Raw genomic sequence first — 13,590 nt, forward strand, 5'->3', positions numbered from 1 at the left:
CTGGCCTACATTAAAGTGTTTCCTACCTAGAATACCAACTGTAAATGTACAGAGCAAGACCTCCAGCACTGATGGCTTTAAAACAAACAAATATTAAGTCTCATTGCCAAGCTATGCTATAGCTGGAAGAAGCAACAATGTTAGTTGTGGGTGGGGGTTTCCCCTTTTTTGCTGCCTCCTCAGGAAGGGCCTGTTGTTTAGAAGCCATTCTACTCCCATCTATATTCTGTATTTCCCCTGCTTCATCCTATATTAGGGAGATTTCCATGAAAACAGGATGTTTGTCTTAAGAAATAATTTTCTCCTGCTGCTTATTCCCCCTCCTATGGTAACTAGCTGCTGCCACAATTATGGCAAGCAGAATTATGACTTCAGGTAGGGAATAAGCAGCAGAATCAGATGAACTCAAGCAGATGTCAGGTTTTTCACATACCAGAGATCTTGGTAACAGAAAAAAGGCAAATGCAGAGAACAGGATTTAATTGTTTCTAATTTGATTTTTTTTTAAATTATTTCAGGAGTGTATTCTCTTCAACAGAGGCTTAAAATTATTAGAGATGCCCTGTGATTATTCTTGACTTACGTTGTGTAAAAGGATAAATGTTACCTGCCTCACATGTCTGGGATCTTTACCCTAAAGTACCAAACTCTTACTCTGAATAACAATATGTATTAAGCGCTTTAAATTTGAAAGGAAATAAACATACATCCTCAACCTCCTTACTAGATAGGAAAGGTTCTCCTTCTCCCTTTTACAGATGTGGAAGTAGAGCCCCAGGAAGGCTGTCACTTGGTCCAAGGTCACAGGGCAAGTCAGTAACAAAGCCACAAATAGATTGCAGGACTCCTGATGCCCCATTCCCTGGCCTAGCTGCAACACCACAGTCTTCCTCCTCCCAGCTGGAGGGGAACAGAACCCAGGGAACTCTGACTGCCAGGCCCCAGTTCTGGCTACCAGACAACTCCTTCTCCTTACAATCTCACACCTCTCAGTGTGTCACTTAGGGACCTTGCCCTGCTGAAAACAATGGGGCAGACACAGCACTGCTCCAGATTCTGTTTCCTCAACGGCATTTTTCACTGAATGCAATGTTTCCCTTTAACTTGTCTTCACCATGTCCTGACCCAACTCTGCCACCACCCCTTGCAGTGACCCACCCCGGTCATGGCTTAAAGGCCTGTGTGCGCTTCCTGGGCTCTGGGGGCCACAGCCTCAGTGAGCAAGGTAGGTTCCAGGCACATGTAGAGCCTCCCCCCTCTCTCAGCTCCAATAAGTGCCATGGAACCAGGCCTGACTCCTGGGGGGGAGCCACAGGCCCACAGCTCAGATCCTGCAAGGGCACGTGAAGAGCAGCTTTCCCCCACACTGAGGTCACAGCCCGTCGGTGCTGTCACGGCTCCCGGGGGAGCCCCCCCGTCTCCCCGTCGGGGGGCGCTGTCACGGCTCCCGGGGGGGCCCCCAGTCTCCCCGCCGGGGGGCGGGAGGGGGGGCGCTGTCACGGCTCCCGGGGGGGACCCCCAATCTCCCCGTCGGGGGGCGGGACGCTGTCACGGCTCCCGGGGGGGACCCCCAATCTCCCCGTCGGGGTCGGGAGGGGGGGCGCTGTCACGGCTCCCGGGGGGGCCCCCAGTCTCCCCGTCGGGGGGCGGGAGGGGGGGCGCTGTCACGGCTCCCGGGGGGGACCCCCCGTCTCCCCGTCGGGGAGCGGGACGCTGTCACGGCTCCCGGGGGGGGCCCCCAGTCTCCCCGTCGGGGGGCGGGAGGGGGGGCGCTGTCACGGCTCCCGGGGGGGCCCCCAGTCTCCCCGTCGGGGGGCGGGAGGGGGGGCGCTGTCACGGCCCCCCTCACCCCACAGCAGCGCGCTCAGCCGGGGGGCCCGGCCAGGGGGCACCTGCGGAAGTCGCTCCTGTCGGCGGCGAAGCGGCAGGCGCTCCAGACCCAGTCCCGCAGCCCCTCGCGGGGGGACCCGGGGCCGCCGCCGCCGCCCGCCTGCACGCCCGGCGCCATGGCTGCTCCGCGTGCTCGGGGCGAGGCTACCGCGGCTCGTGCGGCCAGCGGATAAAACGTCACATCCTGCTCATGGCTCGGCCCCATTCCGTCACTTCCGTGGCGGGGCCGACGCGGGAAAGCGGCGTGGGAGCGCGTGGCGGCCTGGAGCCTTGCGCGTGCGCAGGGGCCACGTGCACGTACCAAGAAGGGGGCCCCCTGCAGCACTGCGCGGGCAAAGTGCGATCCCAGCGTGCAGCCCCCGAGCCTTATTCCGTGTGCAAAGCACACGCTTGGGGCCAGGCCATGTGCCCAGGGCAGTGACGTGCAACGTCCGTGTGCAAAGCGCAAGGGTAAATGCCAGCCCCGGGTGCAAAGTACAAGGGCCCGTGCAACGCCCCGCGTGCAAAGTGCAAGCCCTTGAAAGATAAAATAGGGAAAAATGAATATAAATAATGCTAGTCAGGGCCTTGACCCTGAAGTCCCTGCTCTGGTTTGTAAAGTTGCATCCTTAAATGCCTGTAGGGTCAAACCCATGAACACCCAAAGAAATAACCACTAGCTTTGATAGGACGTGAATATGGTTTTCTGAGAACATGGATATGGGCGGACTAGGGACTAAAGAAGAAAAGGACATGGACTGAGACGTGAGTGATGGAGAGAGTTAGAATGACAATCACTGTTGGAAAGTTTGCCAAGATTATTCATGGATCCAAATGCCTCCTACGAACAGCACATTAACAAGGCACCTTCTCTCAGAGCATGTCTACACTACACAATTAAGGCGACCTAATTTACATTGGCGTACAGCCGCCAAAGTAATTACAAAAAGAAAAGGAGGACTTGTGGCACCTTAGAGACTAACCAATTTATTTGAGCATAAGCTTTCATGAGCTACAGCTCACTTCATCGGATGCATCACTAACACGAATACAGACTAACACGGCTGCTACTCTGAAACCCGAAGTAATTACATCACTTCTGCACGTCTGCATTTTGCTCCTTGTGTCGGTGGGGCATGTCCTTACCAGGAGCGCTTGCACCGATTGACCTGTCAGTGTCGGGCATTGTGGGTCAGCTTTGGAAAGCCAGCAACACTTGATGTGAGCAGTGCAGGTCTACACTGACTCTGCTTTGACCTAGCTACATTGGCTGTGTCTCAGCGCATCTCGCGGAGGTGGCGTTATTAAGTCAGTGTAGTGGGCGAGTTCCATCAGCGGAAGCAAAATTTTAGTGTAGCTGCTTATGTAGTTAAGTCGACATAAGCTGTTTTGCGTCGAGCTAACTCTGTAATGTAGACTAGGGCTCAGACTGAGCAAGCCTCCTGGCATGTCAGGGACACTCCCATTTGCAACAACCCCCAAACTCCCTATTTAGTAATGTTATTATCACCCTCCTTAAAAACTACATTACCCAGAACCACATGCATCAAGCCACACATGCGCACCAAGCCCTCTCTCCCTGAGCCAGGGAAAGAGAGTGATGTGTATGTGTGGCTAAAGCACAGGCTTTTAGGTAATGTGGTTGCTCTCCTTTCTGCCAATGGGATTGCAGGAGGGGTGGGCTTGTCTGAGCTCGGCATCCAATGGCAGGGCAGGGTGGTAGATTTGAAGACACCTGGGCTAGGTGGAGGTAGGTCAGTAATGGAAAGGTAAGGAGCAGGGGGTTATCCTGGCCTCCTAAGGGTGGGGTTAAAGCCCCCTCAGGACTTGGGGCAGCAGGGATGGGAGGCAAGCCTGCATGATTTGGTTCTGTTCTGCTGCAACACCCAGCAAAGAGCAGTCTATGTCTCTGAGTGTAATTGCAGCCCTGCTTCCATGAATGCTGCCAAGCTTATTAAAGCCTCCCCAGGTCCCAGCTGTGGGGACTGCAAGTCTTCTTGCCTTGCTGTGTGTTCTACCGGTACGTGTTCTGATTCATAATAATGTGTGATGTCAGCTGGAATTATTTAATCAGAGATTACTAGTCAGCTATGGATCCAGCAGAGTACAGAAAGAACAGCACCCTTTACCAGCCCCTCTGCATGAGGGGAGTGATAGCTGCTTGTCCACCTCCAGCTTAACTTCCCCAAACTCTTCCCTTCTATAGTGTGTGGGACAAAGAAATTCCTTTGTGAGGAAGAGAAGCTACTTTCTCACAATTGATCCCACTCTGTGGTCTGTTTTCGATATCTCAATTTACCTAATTGCTTATGGAACTTCTTTTATGGTATCTCAGATTACACGAGTGATCAACTAAAGGGATTTCTAACCCAGTTGTTATTGCTAAGAACATCTGTGGCAACAAGTCGTTCCCAATGAGCTAAGAACACCTTTTACTGGGTCATTTCCTAAATCACAGATAACATGCAATAAACATACCCCTTACAATAACTGAACATATTTAGATCATAAGTACCCCTCATCAATCATACCTTCTTGTTCATCACAACACACATCTGTGGTAACAGGCATCGTTTGTTAGTTGCCAGGGGTCTGTGCCTGAACATCTGGATGTATTCTCCATGGGTCATTGGGGTCAGGGTAAGAGATTTCATTGTTGATCCTATAATACTTCAGTGTTTGGACGTACACCCTAGTTCAGAGAAAGGACAAAATGCTTTGGGTTAGAAGGCAGAATACTCTTTGGTTTGCATACAAAAGTTGTGGTTAGTATAGGTCTAAGAGAATGATAGAGGTTTAATATCTACTAACACCAGGGAGTACAAGGCATTGAGGGGAGAGACTGAATGAGGGTACTAGTGGGGGGTTAACAGGAGGGTAGTGTGATTGGAGCTGGATTTCAGGATGCTCCCGGAAATTAACTTGAAAATGTTTGTCAATATGCCCCTTCTCTGCATAAAACAGGAACTAACTGGGGCTAAAGCCTCATCCAGCATATTTAGATAATGGGATATAAGCCCTGAGCCTGCAAGGACTTCAGTAAGGGAAACTTCTCCGTAGAACTCACTATTGCGGCCTAAACCTCTAGTACACAGACAGTTTCAAGGTAGTCCAGCCCTCGGGAATGCTGAGAGGTAGCATGGTCCAGTGAACAAGGCCCTGCATTAGCGTTTGAGAACTGGGTTCTGTGCCTGGTCCCAGGTAACTGCGGTCAAATCGCTTCCCTGCTCCGTGCCTCAAGTTTCCCTTTCCACTCTTTGTCTGCCTTGTTTATGTAGATTGCAAATTCTTTAGGGCCAGAGCTGTCTCTTACTCTGTGTGTGTACTGTGCCCAGCATAAGGGAGCCCTGAGATTGGCTGGGGTTTTTAGGCATCACTGTCATATACATAATAATAACTAATGAATACTAATGGCAAGTTCTCAATCCATTCAGCCCCTCTAAGGAAATACAGCCATGTTTTTAAGAACTTATAGGGAAGACCTATGGAGGGCAGCAGCTCCAAGGAGGAGCAAGAGGAGTGTGCCTTAAAAAAATCACTACCAAAAAACAGCCAGAAGCAGCAAAGACGTCAGTAAGGCCCCAATCCTGCACACACGGACGTGCTTAACTTCACTGCCTTCTCTGGTGGGACGGCTCACGGTAGTTGAGTAAGTGCGCAAGGATTTGCAGGATTTTGCAGCTCAGGTTTGCAGGGGAGAAGGTCCTGACCTTGCAAAGCTGCTCGGTTGTGCACCGACACCACCTCCTTTTCTGACCATTTTGTTTTGAGGGCCTAATTCAGTCTTGCAAGAAACACCATGGATGGCAGGCTCCCGTTCGGTGATCGCGAAGCAGAGTCTGGGGCCTCCCTGCAGCCTAGTCGCCGAAAGAGAGGGGCAAAGCTTGGCTTGTACGTGGGTGTGCATGCACGTGTGCACACCCACACACTCAGCATCTCCCATTGGTTAGCTCAGGAGATTCCCTGTCTAGTACGCTGCTTTGTGGATCACATTCTAAAGCGCTTCTCTCTCCCCATTCATTGTCCAGGGAGCCAAAGTGCCTAACTCGGCTGTGTGGGTTGCAGTGCTCTTCGTGTGATTTTTCTGGGCACCCCGAGGTTAGTTGCTGTGACGCTCAGTGCTGTGAGCCTAAGTCCTTTCGTGGATCCCTCCCTGCGAGTCTCTCAATAATAGTTTTAAGGGTGGCAATTCTGCAACAGAAAAGCTTCAAAAACAGACTCCAAGGAGAAACTGCTGAGCTTGAATTAAAATTCAAACTAGAAAAGGAGGACTAGTGGCACCTTAGAGACTAACCAATTTATTTGAGCATCAGCTTTCGTGAGCTACAGCTCACTTCATCAACTTGGGTTTGAATAGGTTTCAGAGTAACAGCCGTGTTAGTCTGTATTCGCAAAAAGAAAAGGAGGACTTGTGGCACCTTAGAGACTAACCAATTTATTTGAGCATGAGCTTTCGTGAGCTACAGCTCACTTCATCGGATGCGTGGAAACTGCAGCAGACTTTATATACACACAGAGAATATGAAACAATACCTCCTCCCACCCCACTGTCCTGCTGGTAATAGCTTATCTAAAGTGATCATCAAGTTGGGCCATTTCCAGCACAAATCCAGGTTTTCTCACCTCCACCCCCACACACACAAACTCACTCTCCTGCTGGTAATAGCCCATCCAAAGTGACAACTCTCTACACAATGTGCATGATAATCAAGTTGGGCCATTTCCTGCACAAATCCAGGTTCTCTCACCCCCTCACCCCCCTCCAAAAACACACACACACAAACTCACTATCCTGCTGGTAATAGCTCATCCAAAGTGACCACTCTCCCTACAATGTGCATGATAATCAAGGTGGGCCATTTCCAGCACAGATTCAGGTTTTCTTCCCCCCCCCCATACACACACAAACTCACTCTCCTGCTGGTAATAGCTCATCCAAAGTGACCACTCTCCCTACAATGTACATGGTAATCAAGGTGGGCCATGTCCAGCACAAATCCAGGCTTTCTCACCCCCCCCCTTTTTTTTTCCAGGGACGGACACACACACACAAACTCACTCTCCTGCTGGCAATAGGTCATCCAAACTGACCACTCTCCAAGTTTAAATCCAAGTTAATTGGATACTATTAATTTAGGCTTAAATAGAGACTGGGAGTGGCTAAGTCATTATGCAAGGTAGCTTATTTCCCCTTGTTTTTTCCAACCCCTGCCCCCCCGACGTTCTGGTTTAACTTGGATTTAAACTTGGAGAGTGGTCAGTTTGGATGAGCTATTGCCAGCAGGAGAGTGAGTTTGTGTGTGTGCGTGTGTCCCTGGGAAAAAAAAAAGGGGGGGGGGAGTGAGAGAGCCTGGATTTGTGCTGGACATGGCCCACCTTGATTACCATGCACATTGTAGGGAGAGTGGTCACTTTGGATGAGCTATTACCAGCAGGAGAGTGAGTTTGTGTGTGTATGGGGGGGGGGGGTGAGAAAGCCTGGATTTGTGCTGGAAATGGCCCACCTTGATTATCATGCACATTGTAGGGAGAGTGGTCACTTTGGATGAGCTATTACCAGCAGGATAGTGAGTTTGTGTGTGTGTTTTTTGGAGGGGGGTGAGGGGGTGAGAGAACCTGGATTTGTGCAGGAAATGGCCCAACTTGATTATCATGCACATTGTGTAGAGAGGTTTCAGAGTAACAGCCGTGTTAGTCTGTATTCGCAAAAAGAAAAGGAGTCCTTGTGGCACCTTAGAGACTAACCAATTTATTTGAGCATGAGCTTTCGTGAGCTACAGCTCACTTCATCAGATGCATACCGTGGAAACTGCAGCAGACTTTATATATACACAGAATCTTTCCCTGTTTGCTGTAGAGGATGTTGATCAGGTGATTCCGCAGTTTCTTTGAGAGCGTGTGGCACAAGCTGTCAGCATAATCTGTGTGGTATGTAGATTGTAATGGATTTTTTACCTTCAGTCCTTTTGGTACGATGTCCATCTGTTTGCATTTGGAAAGGAAGATGATGTCTGTCTGTATCTGTGCAAGTTTTTTCATGCAGTTGATAGATTTCCACTCCATACGGCTAAATGCAGTGCCTTGCATAATGACACTTTGGATGGGCTATTACCAGCAGGAGAGTGAGTTTGTGTGGGGGGGGGGGGTGGAGGGTGAGAAAACCTGGATTTGTGCTGGAAATGGCCCAACTTGATGATCACTTTAGATAAGCTATCACCAGCAGGACAGTGGGGTGGGAGGAGGTATTGTTTCATATTCTCTGTGTGTATATAAAGTCTGCTGCAGTTTCCACGGTATGCATCCGATGAAGTGAGCTGTAGCTCACGAAAGCTCATGCTCAAATAAATTGGTTAGTCTCTAAGGTGCCACAAGTCCTCCTTTTCTTTTTGGGTTTGAATAGAGGCTGGGAGTGGCTGGGTCATTACACATATTGCATCTATTTCCCCATGTTAAGTATCCTCACACCTTCTTGTCAACTGTCTAAATGGGCCATCTTGATTATCACTACAAAAGGTTTTTTCTCATGCTGATAATAGCTCATCTTAACTAATTAGCCTCTTACAGTTTGTATGAAGAAAAGGAGGACTTGTGGCACCTTAGAGACTAACAAATTTATCTGAGCATAAGCTTTCGTGAGCTACAGCCCACTTCATCGGATGCATGGTGTGTATGGTAACACCCATTGTTTCATGTTCTCTATGTATATAAATCTCCCCACTGTATTTTCCACTGAATGCATCCGATGAAGTGAGCTGTAGCTCACGAAAGCTCATGCTCAAATAAATTTGTTAGTCTCTATGGTGCCACAAGTCCTCCTTTTCTTTTTGAGGATACCGACTAACACGGCTGCTACTCTGAAACCTGACAGTTTGTATGGTAACTTCCAACTTATCTGTATGTATGTGTGTGTGTGTAATATATATCTTCTTTTATTATATGTTCCATTCTATGCATCCAATGAAGTGGCCTGTAGCCCACAAAAGCTTATGCTCTAATCAATTTGTTCGTCTCTAAGGTGCCACAAGTCCTCCTGTTCTTTTTGCGGATACAGACTAACCCGGCTGCTACTCTGAAACCTGTCAATAATAGTCGTACCTATAGTTGGAGAGCTCAGGCATTTCTGGTTTAACTCCTGATCCTGCAAACACTTATGCAGGTGCTTAACTTTACTTCCATTAAAGTCATGGCAGGAGACCGCTCACAGGAGTAAAGTTAAGCACCTGCATAAAGATTTGCAGGATCGAGGCTTTGTGGGATACAGAGCATATATTGCTTATCATTATAGCCACAGATGGATTCCTTTAAAAGTCTCTGAAAAGTGGGGAGGGGGCTTTAAAAAGCAACAATATTTTACTCTAGGGAAAACTTAAGTAGTTTTTCCCTTGGTGATTCATAAACCTGCACTGAACTGGTAAAAGTGGCCAGGTCCCATTAAAAGCATAAGGGACTTGCATTTGTAAGCAGTGTTTGTGCATTACCTAACAAAATGGGCTCCTGGCTTTGTTTGATCCCCAGGCACTTCCATAATAAACATGAATAATAATAATAATAATTAATAATAACAATAATATTTAAATGAATGGAAGTTTGGCCAGTTTAAGCACAGCCTGTGATGTGGGGATGTTAATCTCTCCAAAGCCAGCAGATGGCAGTGTACTAACAGCTTGAACACTGAGGCAACCAGAGCTGTGTTTTGCCTCAGTGCCTTTCATCTGTAAAAAAATGTATAATTAACTGTGTTAGATAAATGCAGATTAAATAATGTTAGCAAAGTAGCTAGTATCTATTTAACAGTGTTATCAGAAAATGTGAAAGGGAATTTTCTGTTTTCTTTGTGCGACTTTTTGACACAGCTCTCAAAACTCTGCTAAGACAACTTCAGAGGTTGTAAAAAACAGAAAGCTGGTTTGTCTGGTCTTATATACAGTGGGTTCTTGCTCTGTGTAGATAATAGGGCAAAGCAACCCAGACAAATGGATGATTTACTAGCCAGGTGCAGATCTCCCTAGTAAGACCAGCTAGGTCATAGGCCGACAGTGACTGATCAGAACTAGCCATCCAGAAACTCCCAGGCCACAAGAAGCAGATAAGTAAGAATAAGACCATGGTAAGAAATAATGGAACACAGAAAAGCAATGAAAAGACAGCGGGATTGAGTCACGAGGAGGGTGGTAATGGTTTAAAATAGACAAGCAGGTACCAGTTAAAATTTTACAACGACCAGGATAAGTAAAAATGTATTAGAAGGATTTGGGGTTAGTTATTATGTTGTGTGCATGAAAATATATTGTTGGAAAGATCATAAGCCTGGGTCATGTATACAGGCCAGGGTAATACGCTTGCTCAGCTAACTGACTTTGGCCTAGTCTTTGTTTTTATTGCACCAACTTTGTTGGTGAAAGAGACAAGCTTTCGAGCTTCCACAGAGCCCTGCTTCAGGTCTGGGAAAGGAAAATTCGTCTCTCTCACCAACAGAAGTTGGTCCAATAAAAGATATTACCTAACCCACCTTGGCTCTCTAATATCCTGGGACCAACACGGCTTCAATAACTCTGCCTGGTCTTTGCTTGACATGAGTGTCGCCTCGTGTGCGCTTGCTTAAATGTCGCTGCTAGGACAAAGGTGATGTTTGGTAAGGTGCTGAAAGGCCGAGATAAAATGAAGTTAATCAGTACCTTCTTCATACACCAAATATAGTGGCCAAAAAGTCACTGTACTGGGAAAAACAGGAAAGTGCCTGTCTGGAGGAAGGTGATGTGCTGACATGAAAATAGCAAGGTCAGCAAACATTAAGTAAACTGTAGCATGCAGATGCGTATTGTAAGGTTTATTGGATTGTCACGCTGTGGAAAAGGCATAAACCTGCTAGAGAGGAAGGACATGGTTGGAGACCAGTGGGAGAAATCCATCATGACCCGCCTATGCCCCAGAAGGAGGTAATTGGACAATATCTTTTTCTGTATCTCTGTCATTCGTTGCTTTCTAATTGTAAACACAAGGCCATGCTTTTGGTTCAAATAAAGGTTTGAATTAATAAACCTGAGGGATGTGTGGCATGCCTCATCCAGCAATATTTAGAATAGAATGTTTATAGTTAAACTCGTTTTAATAATCTGCACCGGCATAAAGGATGTGTGTGTAAGAAAGGGATGTGGAGCAACACAGGGCACCCACTCAACTGGACCAACACCGACCTGATGATGACAGAAACAGCCTACCTGTGCCCAGGACTGGGTAGCTGATCATTACCCTATCTTGCTCTGTTTGTTTTACTTCTCTCTTATGCAGGATTCAGGCAGTGATATACACGCCAGATGTTTTCTTATTAAAGCTTTAAACTAGTGAAGGTTAGTAATTGATGGGGACTGGACTTTTTACCCAACAGGCCTCCGCATCAATCTTAATTATTTGTAAAGCAGAAAAGAACCAGGAGGCCAGATCAGTTTTCATCCCTCTTTTACAGCTGGAGAACTGAGGTACAGAGAACCAAAACGATTTGCCCAAGGTCCCACAGCGTTGTGAATTCTATTCAATGGCAAGCTAGACAAGGGTTGCCAGCGTGTAAGGATAGGACAGCCCCCCTCGGGTATCTGTCAGAGGCCGGTTTGGTCCACCCAGGAAAGAGTCACGCGCTGTGGTCAGGGTTCCATCCCATGTGTCCCTCTGTCAGCAATGTCTATTCCTGAGCTGGTGGCAGGTGGCTTTTTAGGGCAATGCCATCTGTGCCATCTCTCTCCATTGCCCAGAGTTGAGTACAGTTTGTCCTCATTGCTTTTCAGTGAGACGTCTTTTACGGGTCCTGATCATCTAAGCAAGTATCTTTCTCACCCTCCCTTGTATTTGGGACACTGGAATAGAAAGTGCCTGTCTGTTCCCATCTCCTTGGGTCGTAGCCAAAAACAGAACCGACAACTTCAGCCTCACAAGCCAACGTTCCAACACGAGGCAATACTCCCCGTAGGCACGCAGGAACCAGAAGAGGGGGGCAGCAGGTCTTTAGTTCCTCCTTACATCAATTGCTGGCATATTTGCATCAAGACACAGCTTTTTGAGGTCTTCTGCCCAAGTGAAAGGCCGTGCAGACACCCAGGGTGCCATAGATACAGATCTGTAGAGAGAGATGTCATTGACCCATAGAAGATCAGGGTTGGAAGGGACCTCAGGAGGTCATCTAGTCCCACCCCCTGCTCAAAATGTATGTTGTTTTCTGCAGAATTTAAAACCCCAGAAGGGCCACACGCCCGGAGGAAAGTTTCAAAGGGTTTAGTTCAGGGTTTAGTTCAGTTTAGCTGCCTGCTGCCCTGGTCCTTGGGCCTCAGGGGAAGTTGTTTCCAGTGTCACACATCAGCAAGTGCAAAGGTGCAACCCCGAACACCTCAGCACCACTTCCCTTCCCGGAGACGTTAATATACCAGCCAGCGCCTGGGTGGGACCAAAATATCCACCCATCAAGGGCAATCAGCAGCAGCCGCCGCTGGCCTGCATGTCCCCCCCAGCCCTGCCCGCAGGCTCGATGCAGGGGAGTCAGAAATACTCCAAGTCTCCTGAAGCTTGCGCTGGAAGGAAACTCGCGTTTCTCGCTTCCCCCTCCGCTCTGTGCTGTCTGCAGCCAGGGCCCGCGGGCACACGGCTGCTAAGGGGGCTGCTGCCCCCCAGCTGCCCAGGAGCAAGGGCCTGTGATGGGCTCTTTATCCCTAGGCTAGCCTTGCAGTGGGGAGTCAGGTCTCTCCCGTCGAGCTTTAGACCCACGCCTGCTTTGCTGTGGGGCCTGGAGTAGCCCCCCTGCCCCGGCCCCTCCCCGCCCACTCTCGCTCAGCTGATTTGCACCCGGGTGCCGAGCCACGGGCATTGGAGTTGGGGTGAGTGACCTGCGTGGGCCCCATCCCGTATTTCTTGACCAATCCAAAATTCGGGTGAATTGGAGGTTTTGGGTGGGGGAATAAAGCCAGGATGCAAGATTCAGAGAGTGGCCTGAGTGTATTTTGGATGTGTTCAGTGCATTGCAAAGCCTTGGGGATCATTGCAGAAAAAAATTGTGTGTGGGGGAGGACGGGGGGGTTTGCAAAGTTGTGTCAGCGTCCTGGTTGTGTTGCATCCTGCAAAGGGTGTGGGCGCCTGTGTCGAAGTGGAGCCTATAGACCTATGAAAAAAATCTGGGGAGGGGCTGCTCCACTCCCCCCCCCATCCCCCTTGCCCTATAGCAACTGCTGTCCCGCTTGCAAAGGGTAGCGAGAATGTTGGTTAGCAAAGTGTTTCGCCTGCCTGGCTGTTGTTAGCAAAATGCCCCCTTGCCGCCCTTCCTGCAGGGTGATGGGTCCCTTCGTGTCTCTCTGGCAGGGGGTTCCCAAGCTTCCCCCGCCGCCCGCGGCCTACCTGTGCAGCCTGTGGCCCGCCCTTGCTGCTTCTTGAGGAAAACGGTGAACATTCGGTGTGCCATCCATACACGCCATCCCCTTGCACATAAACACTGAGCCCGTTACCTGTGTGCTGCCACACCTGACCTCCCCGGCACGCTGCCCGCAGAGAAATGCTGCAAGACCTCGGAAGCCGCCCGGGTTTTGTAAAACCCCCACTGGGAACAAGTGCTGAGAGCCAAATGTGGTGGTCAGCGCACCCTTCCGCATAAAACCTGAACGCTCGGTCACGCACCCCTGTGCCCAGCATTGTTGAAAACCGCACTGTGCCCTTTGATTTTTTTTTGTATTTTTTTTAAGCGGAATA

The sequence above is a fragment of the Eretmochelys imbricata genome, chromosome 21, assembly GCF_965152235.1.
Source record: "Eretmochelys imbricata isolate rEreImb1 chromosome 21, rEreImb1.hap1, whole genome shotgun sequence".
Classification (NCBI taxonomy): domain Eukaryota; kingdom Metazoa; phylum Chordata; order Testudines; family Cheloniidae; genus Eretmochelys; species Eretmochelys imbricata.